The sequence below is a fragment of the Mustela erminea genome, chromosome 16 (genome assembly GCF_009829155.1).
Source record: "Mustela erminea isolate mMusErm1 chromosome 16, mMusErm1.Pri, whole genome shotgun sequence".
Taxonomy (NCBI): domain Eukaryota; kingdom Metazoa; phylum Chordata; class Mammalia; order Carnivora; family Mustelidae; genus Mustela; species Mustela erminea.
In genome coordinates, this window is record NC_045629.1 from 63668025 (window position 1) to 63694287 (window position 26263).

The following is a 26263-nucleotide window of genomic DNA, read 5'->3' on the forward strand; positions in this document are numbered from 1 at the left end:
ACACATCACAAAATGGAGGTGAAAGAACTTGACCTGGGGACATAGAGCTGGTAACTGACAGAAGATTCACATTCAGGTCATCATCGTGTAAGACGAATGCTCTGAAGAACCACACGCCACTTCGGAAGGAGTTATTCCGCTTGACCAGGTACTTTCCAGAATGTTCTGGAAAGCAAGAATTGAGTCTCTGACTCCAGGAGTTGACGCCACTTGTGAAAGCTACCTTTAGTGTAATATTTGGGTTCTGGATTTAGGGAGATGTCACAATCGTATGACTTCTATCTGCATGGCAAATGTGGGTGCACGTAATGGGATTCCCTTGCCCAACTCAGCACCAGCCTCTGCCAGACCAGCTGCCACTTTTACCAAAGAGATGGGTCTCTGCGTCTTGGAGCAGAATAGACTGTAGATAGAGGAAAACGCAGAAAAGAGGGAAATATAAGAAGTTGTCCCTACAACCCCTCTTGAAAATCTCCCAGTGAGGATGGGCCATTCTGCAGACTTTCTTGAGAAGAAAGACACAGAAGTACTTTACTCAGAGACATTAGGAGCAAAACTTGGGCTGCTTTCTTCCCCTATGGAACTGGAAGAGACCGACACTTTCTGAATTCCACTTGAGGACAGAGAGAAGGCTGCAGAGCCATTGTTGGCCTGACAATGGGAGATGATTTTCATAGACAAGTTGATTGCTTTCTAAGAAGGAGAAAAATAAAGCCAATTTCAGCAACCACCCAAGAGTCTGCAGGAGCAGCCACTTCTGAAGGGACAGAGAGGAAACAAAGGAGAGGCAGCTTTACCAGCAAGTGCATTTCCCCCATCTGGGAGGAAAATGGGTTTCACAATATTTTCGTATTAGATCAATGAGCATTCTGTGCAAGGTCCTAGTAAAGCCTGTGGCCTGCAGCAGCTTACAAAATCTTGGAAAATGTTATCAGGAAAATCTGATATGAGGAGACTTAAACCAGTCTGGACAGATGTAGAGGGAGTTCTTAAATGGAGAGCTAGTGTAAGTAAACAGATTATTTTCTGAGCCTTTAAACTCTGCTGTGATAAACCTTCTTCTCCAGAGAAAGAGGACATAGTCTGCTCCCCAGCAAAGCACTGAGAAAGATGTGAGAAGAAAATATATATATATAAATGTAGGCTATTATAACAACAAACAAAAAATGCATATTTTTACACACAATACATATTTTATACACAAGAGATTTATAAATCAAGGATTAACATAAAACAATAGGAAGCAAAAAATCATTGTACTGTTTATTCTATACATTAGAAGCCTCATCAAGTACCTGTGGCAATACTCACATTCAGCTAAGAGCAGAGGTTCCCACTCCCAGTTTTTCTCGGCACTTAACGAGAATGTACTGAGTACCTACCGGGAGGCAGCATGATGTCAGGTGACCTGTGCAGACCCAATTACTTAATTATCCCAGACTCTCCTAGGTGGCGCTAGCCTCACTTTTTAGATAAGAAAGTTGAGGTTCAGAGAGATTATATAACTTGTGTATCATTCAGAATGCTTTGAACCTCAAGTAACAGAATACCAAACAATGACTTCAACAGAAAAACACTTTCAGTTATCTCCAGAGCACAACGTCCAGAAGTCTGGGCCCCGGGGTTGGGTCAGGAGCTTAATGATGACATCAAGGAACCTGGCTATAACAAAGAATCCAATTAAAAATGGGCAGAGGACTTGAATAGACATGTCTCCAAAGAAGACATCCAGATGGCCAACAGACACATGAAAAGAAGGCTCGATATCACTAGTCATGAGGGAAATGCAGATCAAAACCACTAGAAGATATTACTTCACACCTGTCAGAATGGCTAAAATCAACAACACAGGAAAAAACAGGTGTTGGCAAGGATGCGGAGAAAGGGGAACCCTCTTGGACCCTTGGTGGGAATGCAAGCTGGTACAGCCACTCTGGAGAACAGTGTGGAGGTTCCTCAAAAAATTGAAAATAGAGCTACCCTATGACCCAGTATCATGCTACTGGGTATTTACCCTAAAAATACAAAAGTACTAATTTGAAAGGACATGCACATTATGTTTATATAACAGCATTATTTACTACATCAAATTACGGAAACATCCCAAATGTCCAGCAACTGATGAATGAGTAAAGAAGATGTGATGTACATACACAATGGAATATTACCCAGCCATAAAAAAGAACGAGTCTTACCATTTGCAACAACATGGATGGACTGAGAGCGTGTAATGTTAAGTGAAATAAGTCAGAAAAAGACAAACACCATACGATTTCACTCTTATGTGGAACTTAAGAATCAAAACAAATGAACAGAGGAAATTAAAGAGAGAGACAAAGCAAAAACAGACTCCTAATTATGGAGAACAGACTAATGGTTACCAGAGGGGAGGTGAGGGGAATGGGTGACACAGGTGAAGGCGATTCAGAGCGCATGTATCGTGACAAGCGCTGTGTAATACATGGAATTGCTGAATCACTGTATTGTTCACCTGAATCTAAGATAACCCTGTACATTAACTATCCTGGAGCAAAAGTAAAAATAAAAATAGGCCCAGGTTCCATCCATTTTTCCACCCCTCCATTCCTGCTGTGTTGTCTTCCTCTTTGGGCTTCCTGTCTCACGACTTCATGACGGCTGTTGCCATTGCAGGCATCAAGTGTTCACGCTGCCAACACCACACACAAAACAGAGGGGCTGGAACAGGTCTGTGGCAGCACCCCTTTCATCACAAAAGAAGATTTTACTCAGAAGTCTATCACACTTCCCTTGAAATCTCATTTGGCAGAAATGGGTCACGTGCCACCTGCGGCCATAAGGGACACAGGGCAAGGGGATACATGGCATTTGGCTCTGCCAGGAAGGAGAACGGCTGTCCGGCCAAGGCCAACTGCGACCGGCACACTTAACGAAGATTTGAGCTCGACAGCGCTAACTCCCACGTCAAAACCCATGACTTCTCACCCGCCAGCATGCAGAGAGTGAGGGACGCCCTTCCTCGGGTAGCTGTAGCCCACAGCTTCAATACCAGCGCTGTGTTCCTTAAGGAGCAAGATAAGGCTACCAGGAAGAGTTCTGGCAGCCGTATGAATGAATGAATGAAGACTCTTTCTTTAAAGCTTAGGAAATCTTACTCCATTTCCTGACAGTCTCTTTGAATTTGAGTTCTCCAGGGATCCAAGAAGACCTCGCCTTGGGCTGCACAAAGTCATCTAGGCTTTGTCCAACCTGCCCTGGTGTCTTAGAAGGGCACCTCAAACCTGGCTCGACTCAGACTTCTCACTAGGTCAAGGCACTTGTCAGGCTTTTAAATGTACTTCAGTGCTGTGCCCACTACAATGAAAAATGTTTCTCCAACTCCATTCTGCCGTTGGGTTTGTTGGTTTCTCCCTGAGTGTCCAGATGTGTTCTCATACCACACATATGCCCGTGTCTCATACATCATTAGTGAATTCTATCAGTTGCACACTGAAAATTATACGCAATGATTATAAAATAGTATTGTAATTTTTGCAGCATATTGACTTGTATGAACATATCCGTATATAAGCAATGTGGCTTTAACATTTTTATTTTATTTTCATTTGCACGATTATCAAGCCCCAAGAAACAAAGCATCGTGTATAGACTTTCTGTGTAGATAAACACAAGCGTACACACATCACCAACCTGGGTACTCAAGGATGAAGTAAAAGCAAAAAGAAAGGGCGTAATCCTTATTCTTAAAAGTTGAAAGGTAAGAAGAAGCAAAAAGGTCAAACATCCACAGAAAATGCAGAAACAAACTTGGGTTTAAATTCTGGCTCTACCACCGACTCACGCCTTGGCATTAGTCGTGTTCTATCATCTCATGGTGCCCCAATTTCTCACTTGAGAGTGGGGATGAGAATATCCACTCTTCCTGACTGGTGGAGGACTTGGAGAAAAAGCAGATAAAACATCCAGCACAATGCTTAACATCCAGAAACACTCAAGAACACTCTATTGTTCAGACAGTGGGAGGAGCTACTTATTCAATAACAAGTCTGGTTTTCTTGGCCCCCAAAATCAGTCCTAACCCTTCCGTGATGTTTTAGGAACCTTAAAGTGGTACAGCTAAAAGAGGGACATAAGGCAGAACCCCCTCCTTTTAATGGATATCCCTGGTCCTCCAAAGTCCTTTATGGCCTCTCTGGGCAATCAAGGTAATCATGTTGGTAATCATCTCTAGTAAAGTAGATTTAGTAAAGTAGATCTAGTAAAGTAGAGTCAGTCTTTGCTTAAAGATGCCCATTTTCAGACACCCACCCAGGCAGGGGACTGCTCTTCGGTGCTGGTCTCTAGGAAGAGAGATCTTCTTTTCTACTCCAACCACTCCATTCCAGAAGAAGAACACTGTGGAACTGGACATTCTGAGAAGCCCAGCCCAGGTCTATAAACTGTGCACTACACTGGGATTTGGATTAAATTTCTACTTGGTTAAACAACAACAACAAAACCAGGATTCCTTTGCATAGCAATGCCATCATTCCCTGCACTTCAGTTACCCTCTGGGGCTGCTGCAGGAGGGGCTCTCGGGCGGGTGGGAGCCTGCTGGCACAAGCTCGTGACAGCTGATTGTTCACCGTCCTTCCCATCTTCCCATTCAGTGAGGACACGCTGGTGCGTGAAACTGGCACAAGTCCGTGCACCATGGAACTAGCAAAACACCATGAGCAGGAGCACTTTGCCCCAGAGAACCTTGTGCAGAGAACTTGTCTAAGTCAGGGGGGCTCGCTCATTGGCATAACGCCATCCTACATTTCAATCCTACTGGTGTTTCCAAAACATTCTAAATCTCTGGCAATAGATCAAGCACGTTTCTTTTTACGCTGTCCTCAGCAGACATGGAGAGCAATCGGTTACCAGCTAATATCAGCTCATTCAGATGCTATAGCTCTACAATGTTAATATACATAAAAATGATCAGGGGTGTCTGCTAAAAGTGCCTTTTCATGGCTTCCCTCCCTGGGTTGATACTTCATAGATTTGTAATCACCCCTGAGATTCTGCATTTGAAGACAGGTTGTCTTTAGACAACACCTGGAAAATCACTCAGTTCTGGGGTGCATCCCCAGGGAAGCAGGGCACCACATCCACCTGGGGATTCTGTGCAATCCCACCACTGCTCACCCCCAAAGCCCAGTGTCTTCCTGGACAAATAAAACTCCTTTAATCAAACACCTCCAATCTGAACCCAGTTACAGATCACTGAATTGCAAAGCTTACCGTAGCCCACCTGTTTGGATAGTAATGCATGGTTAGGCAGGGTGTTTTTTGAACCCTTGGATTCAGCCCTGGAAAATCAAGATCCCATTGGAAAGCTGCAGGCTGCCAGCCTTCCACAGATATCAACTCCAACTGAAATCAGCAATGTATTCTCAGAGCCTTTGGTTCAGGTCTCCTAAGCACATCATTATTTTCTAATGGATTTGGGAAATTACATGTTCTCTAATAATAACCCATGAAAGGAACACACAAATAGAAATGTGGCGAGCGAAACTGACTTGCCATGGACCCTTGTAAGGAGTTGGTGACTAAGTAAACTCAGCTGTTATTAGCTGATAGAATTAGAGTCAGTCTACTGACCCTCCCTGCATAAAAATCGGGCAATTTTCCACTCAGATGTATATTCTGGGCTTCTAAGAAAGTCAGAAGGTCTGGCAACACTGGGCCCATGTTTCCATGTGGCAATGGTCCAGGTGGAGGGACAGGAGCTGGCTTAGAAAGAGGCGTGAATCTTCTGGCCCGCAGGGCTCTCATCCGTCCCGCATTGTTTCCCTCACGGGCCTCGTCCCTGTCCGTATGCGACTTGGCAACTTCGGCTAAATTTTTCTTCCTCCCCTGCTTCTTCTTCACAAAGGGCCCACGGTATAAGGTCCTCAGAAATATTCCTTCTTGCTTTCTGTTGCAAAGTGGCTTACGCCCATCTCACACTTCACAATTACTGGATTTTTTTTTTTTTTTTTTTTTTTTTTTTTTGGTATCCACAAATATTTAAGTCAGAGGTAGAGGAAGGCTGCAACAGAACTCCTCAAACTTTAATGTGTGTATGAATCACCTGGGATCCTATGAAAATACCGAGTCTGAGTCAGTAGGTGGGGGGGTGGGCCGGATTCTGTATTTCTAACCAACTCCCAGGTGCCACCTGTGCTGCGGGCTGCACACGCCACATTCTGAAAAGCAAAGGTGAAAGTCTCTGCCCCCACAACTTTCTTCTCAGGTTCTACTGGAGACAGACCTCAAAGCAACATTGCCCACATGTGAGAGTTTATTAGCCAAAGAACGAGACGGTCATTCAACCTGCTCTAGAAACTAGAGGGGGTCCCAGATCTTTGCCCTCTCCATGGTTGTCACCATACCTATGCATAAACCAACAGTGACAGCGTTCTGGGAGAGGAGAGTCAGTTAACCTTAGGGGATGAAATCAGACGATCCCAGAATTGACTGCCAGACAAAGGACGGTTCCAGAATCAAACTCCAGGCACTGCTGTGACAGGTACAGAATGCCGGGTTCCCCAGACTGTTACGCTCGATGCAAGTACAATTAGGGTTTCTATAATACATATACTATTTCCAGAACCCACATATTTTGAATACCAGCAAATGCACCACCACCACTGCAAACCCATTTATAACAACGTGCTAATATCCGAGCCTCTGGCGTCACTGGCGATAAAGCTGGCTGGATGGTTGCAGGAACCATCCATGGCCATGAACCAACACCACGACGTAGGTCCCCTTCAGGTGAAACTCGAAGCACCTATTTTTATGATACTGGCTTTGGCAACACACATTAAATTACAGACTACGTAACCCATGCCCAACAAGAAATCGCTCCAAATTGGTTTCTGCCCATAAGCTGAAGAAGGAAGGATTCGTTCTGCATTGGAGAGAGATCGATGTGAAGGAGGCATAAGGAAACAGCTCCTCTGATGCAGAACCTTTCCACTGCTGCTTCCCATGGAGGAACCAAGGGTTGCCTGAGCCAAAGCCCTTGTATCCTGCACACCTTGTCTTTTCCAATTTAGTTTTATCTGGGCCCTTTTTTTCCCCACCATGTTTTCAGCACAATATATTCTCCTGTCACCTCATGAGAAACAGAAACAAAAAATAAGAAGCCAGAGCAATCTAAAGATGGCGGAACCAATGGGTTTCTAACCTCAGCCCTGAAGCCCTTTTTAAGACGTAACACCGCCCTGAAAGCAATCGCATAGCTGGTGTAAGTAAGAGAGCCGTTCTGCACGAGACATAATTATGAGCAAACCTGAAACACAACATGTCCCCATGCTTCCCATCCCTTCATGCCTTTGTCCTCCCATGGCTTCCAAAGGACACCGTCAATAACACTGACCTGATCTGAAGTCACTCTTCTCGTTTGGAGATAAGGCAGCTGAGTGTACGAAGGGATAAGCCATTTGCCCAAGTTCCCATGGTGAGATGGGGCAGAACTCACTCGCTCTCTGTCGCGGGGCATGGAACACAGGCTTCAGACGCGTGAGGCACACTCTTCTCCTCCGACCGATGGAGCTCGGCAGAGCTCAGGGCAATAAACAAGACAGGGTCCCAGTCCTGTTGGCCATCTCCCTACACCTCTCCCGGAAGAGCTCTCGAGCCTCTCACTACGGGTGTTGGTCAGTTGACCTTTCTGGGTTTCAGATGCAACTCCCCCGTTCCAGATGACAACTTCCCTCTTCTTCAGGTGTCACCTAAAACCATAAAAAGGATTTTCTATTCTCATCCATGCTCTCTGCATTTCAAAACATACCACCGGCCAGACCCACAGCAGCTTGTCATGGGGAGGAAGAGGGCATTTTCTGACAAAGTGAATGCTTTGTATTCACATTAGCTGACGCTGTATCAGCCGGTTCATCCCGTCTCCTAAGAGCTACCATGTTGTTCTCAGTCTCAACTTCCCACTGCATTTTACAATTTTACATTTTACAACTCCCCAGCTCTTGGGCCCTGGGAGGACCTCATGCACACACACAAAAAAAGCCTTCCAGAAGCCCGCATTCACGTTTTAGGGCTAACCAGAATAGAGGTTTCGAGCAAGCCTAAAATGCCCCCATCACAAGATGAGAAAGCACTCTGGAAGATGACTGCGTCTTTATGCTCTTTACACCGTCGTCGTGGTGTGTCCCCCGTAAGGGCCGCCTGTGGCCCTTCTCACTCTTCTCTTCCTCCTCATCCTCCCCCCTCTTCGCCACGCCTGCGCTCCCTTGCCCCCAGCTCCATCCACCTCCCTTCCGGGCAAGGGCTTATTAAAAAGTGTGCTTGGGGCACCTGGTGGCCTCTGCCTTCAGCTCAGGTCATGATCCCAGGGTCCTGGGTGATAATAAGGGAAAAGGAAGACATGAATAAGAAGCAAAAAATCTTAAGAGGAAGAAGAAAAGAGAAGGAAAGAATGAAAGAAAATGAGAAAACTATCGCCAATAACATTGATGTGAATAAATAACACTGATTACAGAATTTTTGCATCGGGCACTACTGTGTATTTATACAAATGTATTCCCATTGAGCTCTTACAAGCGCTCTATTTTTCTCTCTTTATGGAAATCTAGGTCCATCCAAGCCTAAGAAGCCAAAAAAAAAAAAAAAAAAAAAAAGAGCCAGGATTCAGTGCCAAGATCCAGACACGGGCAGTCTGGCTCCAGAGTCAAGGCTCTGCAGGCCCGTGTGTCGCGACTCAGAACAAGGACAGAGAAGTACCCATGTGTTAGGGTTACACCCATTGGTGGTGCAGAGATTCAAAGGTCCACAGATGTCCGGATCCGCGGGTTCCTCCACATCGAGGGCCCCGGATGACGAGGCGTCTGAGATGTTAAAGACAGAGCTGTTTTGTCATCAACAATCCCGAGGACATGTTTCTCCAGCAGGCAGAGCAATGAGGAGGGAAAGGCTACGGCCTGGTTTGTGAGGCACTTGCCTGTTTGAGGAGGCCTGTGCTAATTTGTTTCCTCTGCAAAATCACTTCATAAGCTCTGGAGGTGGTTTCGTCTCAACGGCGGTCTTGCTGTTGCAGAACTGCAGTCACCTGCGAGTCACACATGGACTACCTGCGCTGTGGACCATTTCTAGGACGTTTTTAACACTGGCTGGCATGGCTTTCCTGGGCCAAACACTGGGCTCCTGCCTCCTTTTTCCATTACCCAGCCGTGAAAACGAATTAATTTTTATATCCACAGCTTCTCAATGATTTTCTAAGGCAGAAGCCAAACTAATGTCTGCTCCTTCTCAATTCTCTGTGTCACAATTCCTCCTCCTTCTCCATGCCCACAGCTGAGAAGGGCTGATGGACAGCTATGTTACTGCGCTTTATTTTCTTTAATATTTGGCTTATTTATTTGACAGAGAGTGTGTGAGAGAGCACAAGCAGAGGGAGGAGCAGAGGGAGAGGGAGAAGCAGGCTCCCCACTGTGCAGGGAGCCCAGTGTGGGGCTCGATCCCAGGACTCTGCGATCATGATCTGAACCGAAGGCGGATGCTTCAGCGACTGAGCCACCCAGGGGACCCCTCACTGTGCTTTAAAGGAGACTCCTAATGTGCAGGAAAAAAAACTTTCATTTCAAATTTGAATGAATATAAAACACAAAGAGGAGGTCCTCCTCCTCTTCACAGGGTCCTTTTCAGCACTGACGGACCAGTCCTTTGAGAACATTTAGGAGCCCAACATTCTGGCCTTCGTCTTGGGCGAAATAATACCCTTAAAACATAAATGAGAAGAGAAACTTCTCACCTCAGAATACAAGTGAAGCTTCCCTGCTGTCAAAAAATCCTACATGCTCTGCTTCCTTGTCCTACACTTTCTCTTGTTCTCGCTGCGGTGGCCACCCTGTCCCCCTTGCCGGACCCTCAGGTGTCCGCCTCAGGGCTTTTGCACTTGCCAGCCTCTGCCTGGAATTCTGCTACCCGAGACATCTGCCCTGATCCGCTGATCCCCAGACATCCTCCTCTGATCAAACGTCATCCGTCAGAAAGCCCTTCCCTGCCAGCCCTGTTGAGAACATTTTCTCCTTCTTAACCTGATTTTTTTCTTCACACTACCTCTCAGCATTTTAGGCTAGCTTTCTTCTGTGGCCTCTCTTGTCCTCTAGAATGTAAAATCCGTGAGGTATGCACAGTCAAGGTTGTCCGTATTAATAAAACAACCACAAAACACGACCGTACCCTCAGGAGCTACAACTCCCTTGGCGCGCAGAAGTATTTGCTGCTTGAATGGATGCTGCGCTCAGAGGCGGGGGAGGAACACCTGCCTTTGTGGGAAAAGCACAAAATCTCCAGAATCAGGTTCTCATAAGTTTATGGGTCTAACCCTGTCCCTGGGATGTTTATGCCAACTCTCCCATGAAAGAGTCTTTTCCTTCATCAGTGCCCAGTCCGGCAGCAAATGCTCTTACTGAACCCTGATTCCTCTTCGACTAGACTGCTGCCGCCTTCTCCCAGAGGGGCTGCTCCCTCTCATCCTTGACAAAAGAAGACTTTTACCAAACAGGACATGGTTCTCACATGCTTAGTGACTGCCTAGGGCCTCACAGCTACAGGCCCGGGGCCAGTTCTCACTTCCCACTTCCTAACCCTCCTGGGCTGATCTCAATCTGCCTTCGTCCTGGGGCTCCCATGTGCCCTGAACAGGAGAATTCCAGCAATTTAGGGGACCAGTCCGGAAGGAGTCCGAGAGGCTTGGCAACATATTTAGTATCTCGTTTCAAGTGCAATGCCAAGTTTAGAACTCACTCTCTCAAGTTCGGAATCGAATGTGAGCACTTGAGTGGTACCTGAAACACAGACCTACACTCCTCTTCCCGTCTCTCTCTCTCTACCTCAGTTCTGCTTTATACCACAGCTGCCCACATTATAGGACATTTTGGGAGCAGGCTTTCGAGGCTGACAGCCTTGTGTTCAAATTCCAGTTCTGACAGTACTATTTGTGTCCGTTGGAAAGTGGACAACTCAGAATCCTTCTTAGGAGCGAACATTTATTGGGGGGTTACCTCGGTTCTGTGTCAAACCTTACAGGTTTTAACTCTTGGCCCAACCCTTCCAATTCTGAGGTCAGTACCATACTTAACCATATTTCATACATAGAAGAATACCAAGGCTCAGAGACTTTAGGTAACTTACCTAACAAAAAATACCAAGGCAAGGAGCTGAACTGCTTTGGTACATTATCAACATCATCATCACCATCGGTAATAACTGTCCCTTGTGATTTGAAGAGATGCTGGTCTGCAGGTCCAGTCTGTCCTGCTCTCCTCCTCAAATGCCTCTTTGAGAATCAGCTGCTCTCCCTTTGTTTAGAGGAGCCAGATCATGTCCCCCCTGTAGAACTGGCAAAAACAGCCACAAGCCCTGGAAGACTGGGCCTCCCATCCCATCAACTTCTTTTCAATAGGACACAGTGTGACATCATGGGCAAAGGCTTTCTCAGAGACTCCTACTTTCTCCAGGACATGGTCTCAGAAAAGGCTGATCTAACCTCTGCATGCCTCAATATTCTCAATTATTAAAGAAGACTCTGGAGGAAAGTCTCAAAAATGTTCATAAATGAATAAAAGGATTGCGTTTACTCTCCCACATCCAGTGATTCTGTAATCAACATCCACGAGCTGACGGATTTGGGTTCCGTAACCCCCATGAGCTGTTGCCAGGGATCTGCTGACCCCCTTCTTCTAGCATAGAAGTCCTCATTCAGACCCGTGCCACTTTGCTTCTATCAGATACTAAGATCTAGTAGTCCCAACACCCAGCTGCCTCCTTACGTGAACTGTCACTTCAGTGTTACGTCCTCATTGATCTCTCAAATACGGACGCCGTGACCATCACTAGGAATGATGGCTCACACTGTTGAGCCGTACATTGTTCTAATACCTTCCATTTAATTAAGAACGCCTTTAATCCTCACAACCACTCCGTGAGGGGGTACTATGACTCATATCCAGCAGTCAAAGAAGGAATCGTCATCCCGAATCATCTGAACTCTTCCGCAAGGTTTTCTCCGCCACCTTCAGCGGCTGGCCTCAGCATCCATGAGGACCTTCGGAATCAGCAGGAGGAGCAGGGTCCACCCAGACCTCATAGAGAGAAAAGCACAGGGAGGTCTCTTCCTAGGGTCCCTGCAGGAAGAAGCTGCTGAGCTGCTGCTTGTGGCTCACGTGTCCTTCCAGCGCCAACAGTGGCAGCAGCTGCTTCTCGCCAGCCCGGCATAAATCTAGATGCTGCAGAACACTGCCAGCCTCCCTCCTGTTGCACAAGAATCTTCTCTCCCCAAGGAGATGCCTTGAGACGGAAATGTCCTTCTGTTCTGGGATGGGAACACAAGACGCGGCTGTCTTGATGTTCTTGACCTTCTTATCCCCCAAACACCTGAAGGAAGCCAGATGCATCTGGCCCCACCTCAGAGAGGACACGTTGATTGGTCATTAAGATGCACTGGACGTCCTGATGGCAGAGGAGGTGTCTTTCTGGACGTCAACAAAGATGAGTAAATGCACCAAGAGGGAGCTGGGTGCTTCTCTGCTCTTTAACCAGCTCTGTCATTCTGTCACTTGGGCATGAATTTTTAGGCTTGGTGATAGAGAAGGGGCTGCATGTCACCATCCATTCAAAGAGCCCTGGGGCTTTAGTCTCAGTGAGCTTTGCCTAATGAGGCTGCAAGATGACCTACCCTTCATGTTCACCCCCTCAAGACTTAGCCCGTGTTGCTGTTTTCCAACCAGTAAAGGCGACTCCCACAGTTCCATTATTTTTGCAACAAGAAGGGTCGGAAATTTCTCAAAAGTGACATAAATTCACCTTTAACTTTGTTCAAAGAGATTGATTTTTCTTTCCTTAAAAGAAAAAAAAAAAGGCTGTTTTCAGTGATTTGGAAGTTTCTTAATCTCAGCAGTCTCCAATTCAAGCTGAGAGAGTTCACGCGTCTGGTCCTCGAGTTCGACAGCTGTCAATACGCCGCCTACTTAATAAAGCAGCGGGTCCGTTCCTTGCAAGTCGTACAGACCTCAGACTTTGGGGAAGGAAGTCTCCTCCTGTTACCCCACACCTCAGTGCCAGAGACCCTGTGTCTTAGCTCTAGAAATCAAGGAGCAGCGGTAACTCCTAGCTTTTAGATTTACCCCTTCTTCTGATCTCCCCTAGACTCATTCTTACAGGTTGATATCTACTAAAATGTCAATGGGCCAGGGGAGGTTGGTATTTAAAGAAAGTCCTCAAAAACACATCAATATACAAAGGAATTCTTTCCTGATGCCCGAAATCTATTCATAATTTGTTTGCTTTGTTTGGATTTAGTTCGATAAATCTTTGACATTCATAGGGATATAAACAAAGATCTTCAAGAATTTCTAAATGTGAAAAAGTCATTATAATATATTCTTTGCCTCCTGTCCCAATAAAATTCAGTGAAGTATACCTGAATACTGTAAGTGACATCTTCAGATGCTTTTTTCTAAAATACAGTATACCTTACTTTCTATTTTTTCATAGAAACCAGTCAACTGCATAGACCATTCAGTACCTTTCTAAAAATTTTATCAATGCTCTTTATTATTTAATTAATTTTGATTTTTATCAAAGCAATATATAAGCATTGTTTAAAAGTCAAATAGTAGTAAAAGGTTTATAAAAGAAAACTTCTGCTTCCTAGTAACAACCACTTTGGACTTTTAATCATATTCTCTAGAATATATCTCCATAATTTCATAATGTACTAATTCCATTTTTTCATGTATCAATTTGAGACACTCACTACTTACATTCTGGCAGATAAAGGTTAGCTTTCCTCCTTCGCACAGAAACTGACCCACACAGTTTCATGCACATGCCTATCCTTTTTTTTTTTAATTTTTTATTTTTTATAAACATATATTTTTATCCCCAGGGGTACAGGTCTGTGAATCACCAGGTTTACACACTTCACAGCACTCACCAAAGCACATACCCTCCCCAGTGTCCATAATCCCACCCCCTTCTCCCAAACACCCTCCCCCCAGCAACCCTCAGTTTGTTTTGTGAGATTAAGAGTCACTTATGGTTTGTCTCCCTCCCAATCCCATCTTGTTTCATTGATTCTTCTCCTACCCACTTAAGCCCCCATGTTGCATCACCACTTCCTCATATCAGGGAGATCATATGATAGTTGTCTTTCTCTGCTTGACTTATTTCGCTAAGCATGATACGCTCTAGTTCCATCCATGTTGTCGCAAATGGCAAGATTTCATTTCTTTTGATGGCTGCATAGTATTCCATTGTGTATATGTTTATAGCAGCAATGTCCACATGCCTATCCTTTAATGATATTTCTCTCCACAATTTTTTTTAAAGATTTTATTTATTTATTTGACAGACAGAGATCACAAGTTGGCAGAAAGGCAGGCAGAGAGAGAGAGGGGGAAGTAGGCTCCCTGCTGAGCAGAGAGCCCAATGCAGGGCTCCATCCCAGGACCCTGAGACCATGACCTGAGCTGAAGGCAGAGGCTTTAATCCACTGAGCCACCCAGGTGCCCCTGTCCACACTTTTCTGATGAAATCATATTGTGTTTATGTTTTATGACTAAGCAAGATTTATTTTTTTGTATTACCTGGAGTTTACAGTTGTCTTGTTTTTTTCCATGTGATTAATTTTCTTAGGCGTCATTCATTAACTCTTCCTTATGTCTCTGGCAAATATACTCTCCCTCCCTGCCCAAAACACACACACTCTCTCTCTTTCTCTCTCTCTCTTACACACACACAGACCCACACACACACACTATTCTCCACATGGTCAAATGCATCCAATAATCTATCAGCTCAAACTCTTTTCTGGATCCCTCATCGTCCTGCTCAAATCTGAGCAGTTTCTTTTCAGGCCAGCTCACTACCTGTTCCGGGACTTTTCTTTATCTCATCTTTGTACTAATGGCCTGTTCCTTCGTTTCATGTCTTGCTTTTTTGTTGCTGTTGTTGTTGTTTTGGTTTTTGTTTTGTTTTGTTTTAGCTTCTTATCTTGTTTCTTAAGAGCACACCTTCTAGCACTTTCCTAAGAAATAGGGCCTGAGAGGTAAATATTTGAGTCCTTGTATATATGAAAATTTTTTTAATGGTATGTTCCCACTTGACCAGGACCTGGCACTTTCTGAAATTTGAAGTTAAAGACATGTCCCTCAGAATTTTCACAATGCCTGTTGTTGTCTTCTGGGCTAGCTTCTGGTATTTCTCCTGAGAAATTCAGCTCCATTCTGATTTGAGGATCTTTTCTGTATCCAGAATTATCCTTTTCTGTATCCACATATCAGAAGTTTTATCATAATGTATTTGATGTGAGTTTTCTTTTTCTCATTGTGCTGGGCATGCCACAAAACACTTCAATCTAGAAACTCATTTTCTTCAGTTCTAGGCATCTTTTTTATTACTTCTTCAGTAATCTGACTCCTACTTTTTTTCTTTTCTTTAAAAATGTCTACATTCTGGATTTTTTAAATGTTACATTGAATTTCTAATTTTCTTCCATTTTTTCTTGAATTTTCTTTTTATTATCTTTTTGTTCTGTCTTCTGGAATGTTACCTCAACTTTATTTTTAAATTTCTGAATTGAATTTTTATTTTAGCAGTCACATTTTTTTTTTTTTTTAATTTCCAAGAACCCTTTCTTATTTTTCTACTGCTGCTGTTCCCAGAGCAGGAACACATATCCTTGTATCTCCCTGTGGGAAATCTGCATGCATTTTCTTCAGCAGTTTGCACTCCTTTGCCCACTCGTGTCATTCTCATTTCAGTTCCTTTATTAGTCTCGGTCTTTCATGTCGAAGATTTTTGCCAAATGTCAGGCTGTCTATGGATGAGGCACTAAAATTTCAATTGTGTGTGAGTGGGTGGGGCTTGGTGATGGGCGGGATTTACCGAAACGTGACTGAGCCCTGAGTTGGCTTTTTCATTGCAGGGTCTCCTGCATTACAGGTACCGGTATCTGTTAAGTCTTTTCCGTAGAGCTGCTCAGTCCCTCTACTGAAAACTCCCTGCATTTCTTACTGGTGGTTGTGTATGTATCTGTGGAGATGCTAGGACCGGAGGGAAAGGGAGCTGACGGTCCCTTCGTTCTGCAGGCTTTCGTGTAGCTCCTCCTTCCTCGTTTCCAGGCTCACCTTCGCCTTCCTATATGCTTGGTTCAGTTCTGTTTTGCTTAGTGCTAGTCCTGTAGTTAAGTTTCTTTAAAGAATAAACTTCTATGCATGTGTGTGCGTGCGTGTGCATGTGTGTGTGTGTGTGTGCGCGCACACGCGTGCGTGTGTGTGTCAAGGGCTAGTGAGTGAGAAAATATCTGGCTGTAAGAGTTGAGGGGAAAGGACCTGGGAATCCAGACACATAGCGCAACATTTTCTATCAATTCATCTGCCTTTCGTCCTGTGCCTTTTGCCCACTGGCCCAGATCCTGAGTGTCTACATCAGGCAGTACCAGCATCTGTGGGCACAGCATAGAACTTCCTCAGCTTTGTAAGTCAGTTACTACTCCTTGATCCACGGACCATTTTTCAAAATCTGTTACTATGCTCTGCCTCCTCCTGCCCCTTCCTTAGTTCTCCTGGTTCAGATTTGTTTCTGCTTTCTAAATTGCTTTCCTCAATTTTAGAAACATTTCAAACATGAGAGATGATATATACCCACGCGTAATCCTCCACATTTAACCCAAAGTCCTCCTGACTTCTGTGGCCATTCCCTGTCCAGCAAATGGGATACAGTACAGGATTTTTTGTTTTTAACAAATAAAACAAGTCATTACTCTTCCTTTAGAGTTGTATTCTTCTACAGCAATCATATCCACTGTGACAGGATGCGTGCGGAGCTGGCCATTAAGTTCTCATTAGATAAAGAACTCAAACCCTGCAGGAAAACTTCAGATTTGTGCCTCACCCAAAGGACAATAATCAAATCAAGAATTTTAGGGGTGTTATGAGTGGTTAACACTTCCAAGGTGAATCATGCCCAAATACCATTCTATCAGTCCAGTTCAGATGTGGAGACGGGTAGGGGACCACGGACACATTAATACGTGTTTCCTCTAAGTCAAGTGAGGAAGCAATTGATAATCTGTGTGAAATGGTCTCTAAAATACAAGTGTGTGTGTGGAGGTTCGGCAAGCCTGTGAAGGACTTGTAACACACAAGGACACACACACACGCACACATGCACACACACACACACACGCACACATGCACGCATTTACCGTAGGTCCTAATAAGTAAAGAGCATCTGGGTACACAGGAAGCTGTTTTTGGTCCCCAATACTTCGGAGAGGGAGATGCTTTAAAAGACGAGGCGCTTATTATCTATCCTGGGACTGTCAGTTCTGTCTCCCTGCCTGGTAACCTTGCCTTCAGGCATCCTTCCCGCATCCTTCCCGACTGTTGTTCACCTGGAATGTGTCCTTGCCAAAGGAGACTACATTTGCTTTCTGCACCCTTCTTCCTCTGCCAAACAAGGACGCAGCTGCAATCAATAACAAGCTGCTTCCAACTTCTGAGGCCGTGCAGGCTTCCAGATGATGAGGGGCTTCAAAACCCAAGTCCCATAAAGAAAATTTAGAGCCCTCACATTGCTCACCCATCAGAGGCCCCCAACTCTTCTGACTCTCTCTCTCTCTCTCTGGCTGCTTCTCAGAATAAATGGGCACACCTTGAGTCAAGGGACCTGGGGCGTGGTGGCAGCAAAATGCGGAGGGGACTCCATCACTGTCAATAGGATGTTGAGGAAAATCCCCTTGACTTCTGCTTAAAAGTATCATAATCCTGTCGTGATGAATCTTACCTATTTATTCTAATGCATATTCTTTTCTCTTTTAAAAACAATTAGAATAAGTTCTTTTTATTTGCAGTTATTAGAGTGGGAGATAATAGACCTGGTCCAGGGGTGAAGTTGAGGGGAGCTTTTAAGTAGACACCAAGAGCTGAGACAGAATTTTCTGGAAGCTTCGAACTGAGGAAGACAGACCTTGTCCCTCACTCAAATGGCCAAAATCAGGTGTGTTTTATAGAACATCATAAAAAGCTCTAACAATAAGGTTTTTTCTTTGGTGTGATTGGACATTTGGGATCTCATAGCCATGTCTTCAATTTTTGAGAAATACGCGTTTTTTGAAATAACACTGTTAGTTGCCAGCCATTCAAATGGGGATGATACATTAATATACCTTTCTATTACCGATTCAGGCTGAGTCAACAGCAGCTTGATGAGGCACCTGATTTTGCATATAGAACACAGCACATTGAACTCTATGTTCCTTGAACAAGCAGAAGAATCTGTTCTTCTGTTTAGCAACATTAGGTCACTCTGAGGTGTGGTGCCAAGGGTTCCATTTTCAACCATGTTTAGTAGCTCCTGAGACAGCCTAGAAATTAACTGGTCAATTATACATACAGCCTCGATGTACATCTAATTGACAATGAATACATTTTGATACTATATCTGCTTAGGAGATTATCTACAAATTGCTTTATGCATTGGATGGCTCCAAATTGTTACATGGACATCTGTTTTTGTTGGCCATGATCATGCTATTTACAAAACAGTTCTACCATTAACTCAAATCATGGCCTCATCATTTTTAACTTCTTTACAAATACCTGGTGTGTGTATGAGAGAGAGAGAGACAGAGACAGAGACAGAGACAGAGACAGAAAGGGAGCGATTTCTGCAGTGAAGGCTTTCTTATGAAATCAAAACAATGTAGCTGTCCTTGCTGTACATATGTACACTTTTCCTAAATGGCTCATTTAAACTGACCATGGAATAGCACAGAAGAATTTGTACCATCATCTCCATGCCTAGGCTTTGATGATATAAAACTTACTCAACTGAGAGTTGCCCGGGGGGGGGGGGGGTAGGGAAAGGGTGGCTGGGTTATGGACATTAGGGAAGGTATGTGCCATGGTGAGTGCTGTGAAGTGTGTAAACCTGGCGATTCACAGACCTGTACACCCTGGGGCTCATAATACATGATATGCTAATTTAAAAAATTTTAAAATTAAGAATAAAAATGTATTCAAGAAACTCTCCTGATGATGCTATCATTCATTTAACAGTCAAAAGAGATCCCAGAGAAAATCATCAGACAAACCCACACTAAGAGACATTCTACAAAACATCTGATCAGTATTCTTCAAAGCTGTCAAGGTCATCAAAAACAAGGAAAGTCTGAGAAATTATGAAAGTCCAGAAGAGTCTAAAGAGACAGGATAACTAAATAAAACGGTGGTATTCTGGACAGGATTCTGAGAAAGAGAAAGGACATTAGACAAAAACTGAAGAAATACAAACAAATTACAGAAATTTAGTGTATAATAATGTGGTGATATTGGTTCATTAGTTGTGACAAATGTGTCGTATTAATGTAAGATGCCAACATTAGGGAAAGCTGGTTTCAGGGGATATCGGAGCTCTCTGTACTATCCTTGCAACTTTAGGTCTGAAACTATTCTAAAATTAAAAACTTATTCTAAAAAGCTAAAAAGGGGGGCCCCTGGGTGGCTCAGCGGGTTAAGCCTCTACCTTCAGCTCAGGTCATGATCTCAGGGTCCTGGGATCAAGCCCCACATCGGGCTCTCTGCTCAGCAGGAAGCCTGCTTTCCCCTCTCTCTCTCTGCCTGCCTTTCTGCCTACTTGTGATCTCTCTCTGTCAAATAAATAAAATCTTTTAAAAAAGCGCGTTAAACTTATTTTAAAAAGCTAAATAAAAGCTAAAAAATCCCATCAGGAGGGATTTTCCAATTCACTTCTGAGAGGTACGTTTCACTCTGGGTGAAAACTGTGAGGTTCTAATTTCATTTTCGTGCTGTGGTTGAGAGTACAGATCTGGTCTGAAGTCTCTTTAGACCAGTGAGTTCATTTCTCTGAGGTTCTGTCTCCTTATCTGTAAAACAGGGGTAATGATGCCCACTTCACAGGTACCTCCAGAGAATCTCATGAGACCAGGTTCAAAAATGCTACCATAGTGCCTACAAATAGAAAGTGTTCCCCGAAACAGTAGGTCTTGTTACAAATAATAATAAAAGAAACAGATTTTCCCACTGTGCAGCCACAGGCTTCTAGCAGAAGATCTTAAAGAACAGTGTTCAGTCGTCTTGTGCACAGAGCTCCAGGGTCACAAGATGCTGTTGGCGGATGAAGATATAAGGCATAACCTATGTAAATGAGGACAGCAAGAGGGATCTCTGTGGAGGAGGGAGGCTGTTCAGCGCAGAAGCCTCTACTAAACTAAAATGGAAGAAAGGACTTCGAAGCTGCATAGAGATTAGTCATAGAGTATTCCTTGACTTAAATTTCACTGACACATGCCAATGGCAGATCAGAATGGTGGGAGCACAGGCCAACCTGTCTGTTCTTCAAGCACATCCTTCCCTGCAAAACTCTACTCCTTAAGACACAGTCATCTACATGCTTGTGACCATGATGGGTCATTGATTTTCACATTCAGTTTGCTTCCTGCCTGGTGATTTGCGATCTGAAAATCTACTCTACTCAGAGGAAGCTACAAAGAACCACCAAACATAAAAAATCTCGAACTCTACCCAGAGAATGACAGCCTCTGAAATGGATGACCTGATGGTCAAGGGCATTTCATCTTCTGTTTCAAAAGCTTGAAAAACATCAACTCTTTTAAAGGAAGAGTGGATGTATCGTTCATGTTTCTAATCAACTTGACAAACATAAGTTCTTCTTGAAAACTGTGCCTGCCTCTTCTAAAAGTCTTAAGAAGGACAAAATTATTTTCATGTGCTAGAAGATGATTACTCATTTGGATTAGTATCTTACATTTGTCAATTGGCTTACTGTGCGTTGAAACAGTCTACTGTATCAATAATGTATGAAAAGCAGTGGCTAGAACCAACAGTTTAAAGAGTAGGTCAAAGCCAGCGGGTGTCTAACAATCTTCTTCTCATTTTCTCATTATCAACTAGCAGAAAGGCTCAGTAACTGGCCACTTCAAGACAGTGTTGTCACCCGGCTGCACAAGACCCAACTAGAAGAGCTTACACTTATTAATCTTTAGTTCAAGCTCATTCTAGTAAAAGCATCACAAGAATATAAGTGACCTTTACAGATAGGCCAGGAAAAAACCAATATGATTCCTAAGAAAAACAGTATTAAAAGTCCATTAACAGGGCGCCTGGGTGGCTCAGTGGGTTAAGCCGCTGCCTTCGGCTCAGGTCATGATCTCAGGGTCCTGGGATCGAGTCCCGCATCGGGCTCTCTGCTCAGCAGGGAGCCTGCTTCCTCCTCTCCTCTCTCTGCCTGCCTCTCTGCCTACTTGTGATCTCTCTCTCTGTCAAATAAATAAATAAATAATCTTAAAAAAATAAGTCCATAACAAATAACGCAAAGCAATACTATTGCTTTCAAGTAGATCAGAGGGCAGCTGATTCTATTCAAAATAAGCACAGCAGTAATAAAAATGGAGTCCACTTACCTATTGGGATGAGCTAGAAGGCTTTATAGGTAAGAACCCATCTTTAATGAGCACACATTGGATCATTAACCACCATCTCATAAAAAGACCCCCAAACCCCAACCAAACAGATCCAATTGCCTTAAGTCATTGTCCACTCAAGAAAATTCCATTACAGTGGAAGAGTCTATGATACCAGGTGTTTTAGAGAACATTCTAAAAGGAAAGGGGAAAAGAATTTGTGGGAGAGTTCAAACCTATCTCAGAAACATACCTATTACATGAGATGAACTACATCCTATGCGATTGCCACTCAGAAGAGATGACATACTTTTTCCCTTGAACTCTTGCTAGATCACCTTTTACCCTTGCTGAGAGATAGGAATCAGATGGGGGCAGGGGAGAGGTGTACTAACTATCAGGTTATCCTCAGGAAGTACCAGCCTCACAGTTCCCTAGAGCCTGAGCAGAAAGGCAACGCCCCTACGTCTCTGTACCTTGGTTCATTCATCCTTAAAATGGACATCATAAAGGGCTCATGTAATCTACGGGTTGTGATACAGATTATATGTGTTCATGTGTGCAAAGACAGTCAACAAGCATTTACTCCCATTATCATCATCATTACTGCCTAAGCTGGAGAAGGTGATGAGGTTTCCCCATGCAGTTACAGCCTTATGATGAAGAGAGGAATAGAAGGTATCATTTAGAAAGAGACATACTGGGGACAAGGCAGAGCCATCCTCCAATATATGAGATTTGCTGGATGGCAGCAGGAGTCTCCAGTCCCTGAACAAACAAATGATTCAGGGACACACACCCCACTTTAGTTACTCCAATGAGGTGGCAACCAGAAAGGGCAGAGGCTTCACCCGCCTTGCCTGCTGCTGTCTTTTTTCCCACTTGCTGGAGGAACCTTGAATCTGGAGACCTAAGAAGAAAGAAACACTCACTTTCCATTAGGGTTGCTGAACCTATGGAATACAAGCCTTGAGCTACTGGCAGCCATTTTTCTTCCATGAATGAAGAGCCTGCTAGGGAACGAAGCCAAAGCTGAGGACAAAAGCCAGGAGAAAAAAGAAGGTTCCTGAAAATATTTTAGCACTCGGATACAGCTAGGCCTGAAGGAAATTACACTTGTACTTTTGAGTACAAGCTTTTTACAAGTGACAATAACATTTCTCTCTCTCTCTCTCTCTCATTGTTGTTACTGTAAGGACCTATTTTGTATTTTTATTTTAGCCAGAGGCTTCCATTGGGGTTAAACAATAACTTTGTTGTTTAACCCTTAAACTGTCCCTGCTCCACTTCCCCCAGGGGACTTAAAAACAAGTCCTAGAAACCAGCTCCAGGTGTGGAGGCCAAGAAAAACAAGGCTGTACCCACCTCGAGTCTAGCCCTGACATAAGTACAGCTATCTTGGCAAAGCAAAAGCTGGCACCTTGCACTGTAAGAGTGGGTTAGCCTAAGAATGGCCATCCTGAAGGCCAGGAAGCCATTTTACCGAGCGTCCCTAACCAGGCCACAGGGCATGTAACTTGAGATAAAAGAAAGTAGCTAAAACCTAAGAAACAACTTAATCATATACCACCAGGGCGGTTAGGCGATGGCGCCACAGGGACCAGATGTTAAAGAAAACAAATAGTTAACTTGCAGAGATCACAATCCTGCAAGACAGGAGTCTCCCTTGGTTTGCAAATGTCCTGGTGATTTACAACAAAAAGAGCTATCTCTTCAATGGCCCAATTTCCAGAGACAAGGGGCTCAGTTCCTCAAGGTCTTAGGTCCTGCTCCCCACCATAAAACTGAGGGAGGCTGAGGCAGAAGGAAATGTAAATAAAGCTCAATTTCTTCTATACCTAAATCTCACTTAACCGCCAGGATGGCGCCAGGGTGATGCTGGGGTGGCAAAAGGTTAAACAACGTTAAACTGTCAAAGTGGGGCGCAAGATATGTATGTAGCCATGAAGAAGTGCCTTGAAAATGCTATATAAACCCTTGGCTTTGAGTGCTCGGGGTCCTTGTTGAAACCCGCTGCACCGGGCGGATCTTTGGACCCCAGCTAGCTGGAAATAAACCTCGCTATGTGACTTGCATTATTGAGAGTGTTCTCTGTCTAATTGAGGGGTGGTCGACTCCGCACCCTAATATTACTATTATTATTGTCCTTTAAAAATCAATTTTAGCAGCACTTGGGTGGCTCAGTGGGTTAAGCATCTGCCTTCGGCTCAGGTCATGATGCCAGGGTCCTGGGATTGAGCCCCACACTGAGCCTGCTTCTTCCTCGCCCTGTGTCTGTTGTTCCCCCTATTTGTGTCCTATCAAATAAATAAAATCTTAAAAATAAAAAGTCAATTTGAATAGGGCTTCTGTAATTTGCAACTCACAGTGTCCTGACTTCTGCTCTGTGTCCGGGTCTGCGCAAACACCAGGGCTTAGACTGAGCGGAGAAGCAGAGCAGAGCTCACAGGCCCAGAAGAGATGCTAGGCTGCAGAAGAGACAAGGGAGGGTCTTCAGGGCCCTATTCCAGACGGAGTCCTGAGGCTCCGCCTTTCTCTCGTCTCCTTAGGAGCCACAAGAAGACAGAAAGCTCACTCACTGCAGTTTCCATCACAGCCCAGTGGCCAAGATACTTTCGAGATAATCTAACCCCACCGCACATTTTTATGGAGAAAGGATCCAGAGTAACCTGGCCCAACTTTACCTGGCCAGACAATCTTAGCCCCCGAATAATGTTCGTTCCAACCCGTGTGAAGCAGATGTATTTGGAAGCACTTAGGTCTGGGTCAAAATAACACCTTTTTGAAAATCTTTTCAAAAAAAAATTTTTTTAAACTAAGATTCTCCTTTGAACTGGCCTCAGTCACTTCCACTCGAGAGGAAGAAAAGCCTTGCCATCAAAATCGCTCAAGTTACTGACAACATCTTGTTTGCATTTTAATTCCTATCGTGCAGGGTACCAGCAAGCAAGCAACCGTCACCTTGAATCAATTCCTGCAGTGGCCGAGACAGACATAGTTCATCTTCCGATTGGACCCTCAGGGCTGAATTTGCAAAAAATGCATCTTAAGCCATTAAGCCGATAAATGAACCCATTTTCTTTTTTTTCTTTTTTTTTTTAAAGATTTTATTTATTTATTTGACAGAGAGATCACAAGTAGGCAGAGAGGCAGGCAGAGAGAGAGAGAGAGGAGGAAGCAGGCTCCCCGCTGAGCAGAGAGCCCGACGTGGGACTCGATCCCAGGACCTTGAGATCATGACCTGAGCCGAAGGCAGTGGCTTAACCCACTGAGCCACCCAGGCGCCCCATGAACCCATTTTCAAAAGGACCGTTTAAGTAGTGAGTTCAGTTACTTATAGGGAACTGAAAGGTGTAGAATCACTGCGGTGGGAATGGCGATGGGAGCCAGCTGCAGATCGGAGGAGCACGTCTTCACGGGTGTTGAGCTGCCGGGGCTCCACCCGGCACCCAGAACAGTCGCCCTGACCAGTCGCTCTGACCGCTTGCAACCAGAAACCCACAAAAAGATGTCTGCAGTCTCAATGGCAGCCCATGTAAGGAAACCCCTACAGCTGTCCTTACCCAGGACTGGATGGCAAGTGAGGGGTAAACAATTTCTGCAAGAAAGACTTCAACAGCTTCATCTATATTCGGAAACCGCAGCTCTGAGATTTCTGCAGTTTTGCTTTAGCCTGTGCTAATGTCCAACAACTCTCTTTCCTGAAATGGCAGGTGTTCGTAGCAAGTTGAGTTCTGAACCTAAGGAGACCTGCTAGCAGTTACACATCAGCTGTTACAAACGCAGCGGACTCCGTGAATTGCCATCTCAAAGTTTGAAAAGGTAAAACAATCAAAGAAGAACCAAAGAATTAAAAGGTCTAATTCCAGCCTGCTAACATGAAAATGGTGTCAATGTCTTCTCTTCCTCATCACCAAATCTTCCTGACCCCCTACTTATTATCATTAACTCCCTGTTAAGAATGATCCAATTATCAAATGGAACCTGATGTTCTGTCTCCTCTCTTGCACTGTAAGGGAAGACGGGATCCTCCACGGCTTTCTCTCATTTCCCATTCCAAATCTGCCCCCTAAAGATCCTGGGTGTCTTCAACTTTCCATTCACGGGTGCATCCTGCGTAAGAGGCATGTATAACACTCCTGTTTCTCACACAGAAATCATCCACGCTGATTTACACTTCTCACTAGTGTTCTCCAGAATGTGCTCCCCAGAAAACTAGTCATACAGATACCCTTGGGAAAAAGAGGAGTTTGGGGGTTCCATAATGAAATCACTGTGGGAAACACTCCATGCTAAATTCTCCCTCCAAGATTCACAATGCCCGGCATGACATACTAATGGCTTGGAAAGTCTTGCACAAATGAAAAACAAAAACTCTCTTAGTTTACTTAGCTTCACTGAGCATTTCAAAAATAAATTTTGTCAACAGAGACTCTTCCTCGTGGACCTCTATTAAGAGTGCACAAAGGTAATCAGTCTGAGAACACAGGTTTGAATCTGGTTCAGAAACAGATGCTATAGCTTTCTTGATCCCCAGAGCTAAGGGAAAACAATTTAAAAGCATATTTTATGGTATATCGGTATTTATGCATAAGATCCCACTGATTTATTTAAGACCCTCGGCTTTATTCAGAGGTGTTTCAGGTTGAAAATGACTGGTCATCATGGCTTCCTGATCTATAATACAAGACCTCTGCTAAGATATTTTCAAGTGCATATTTTGGTATACTGAACAACAGGGTTTTTAAAAATAGTGCTGGCGATATAAATAGTAACACAGTTCATAAAAGTTCTTATCACTGATTT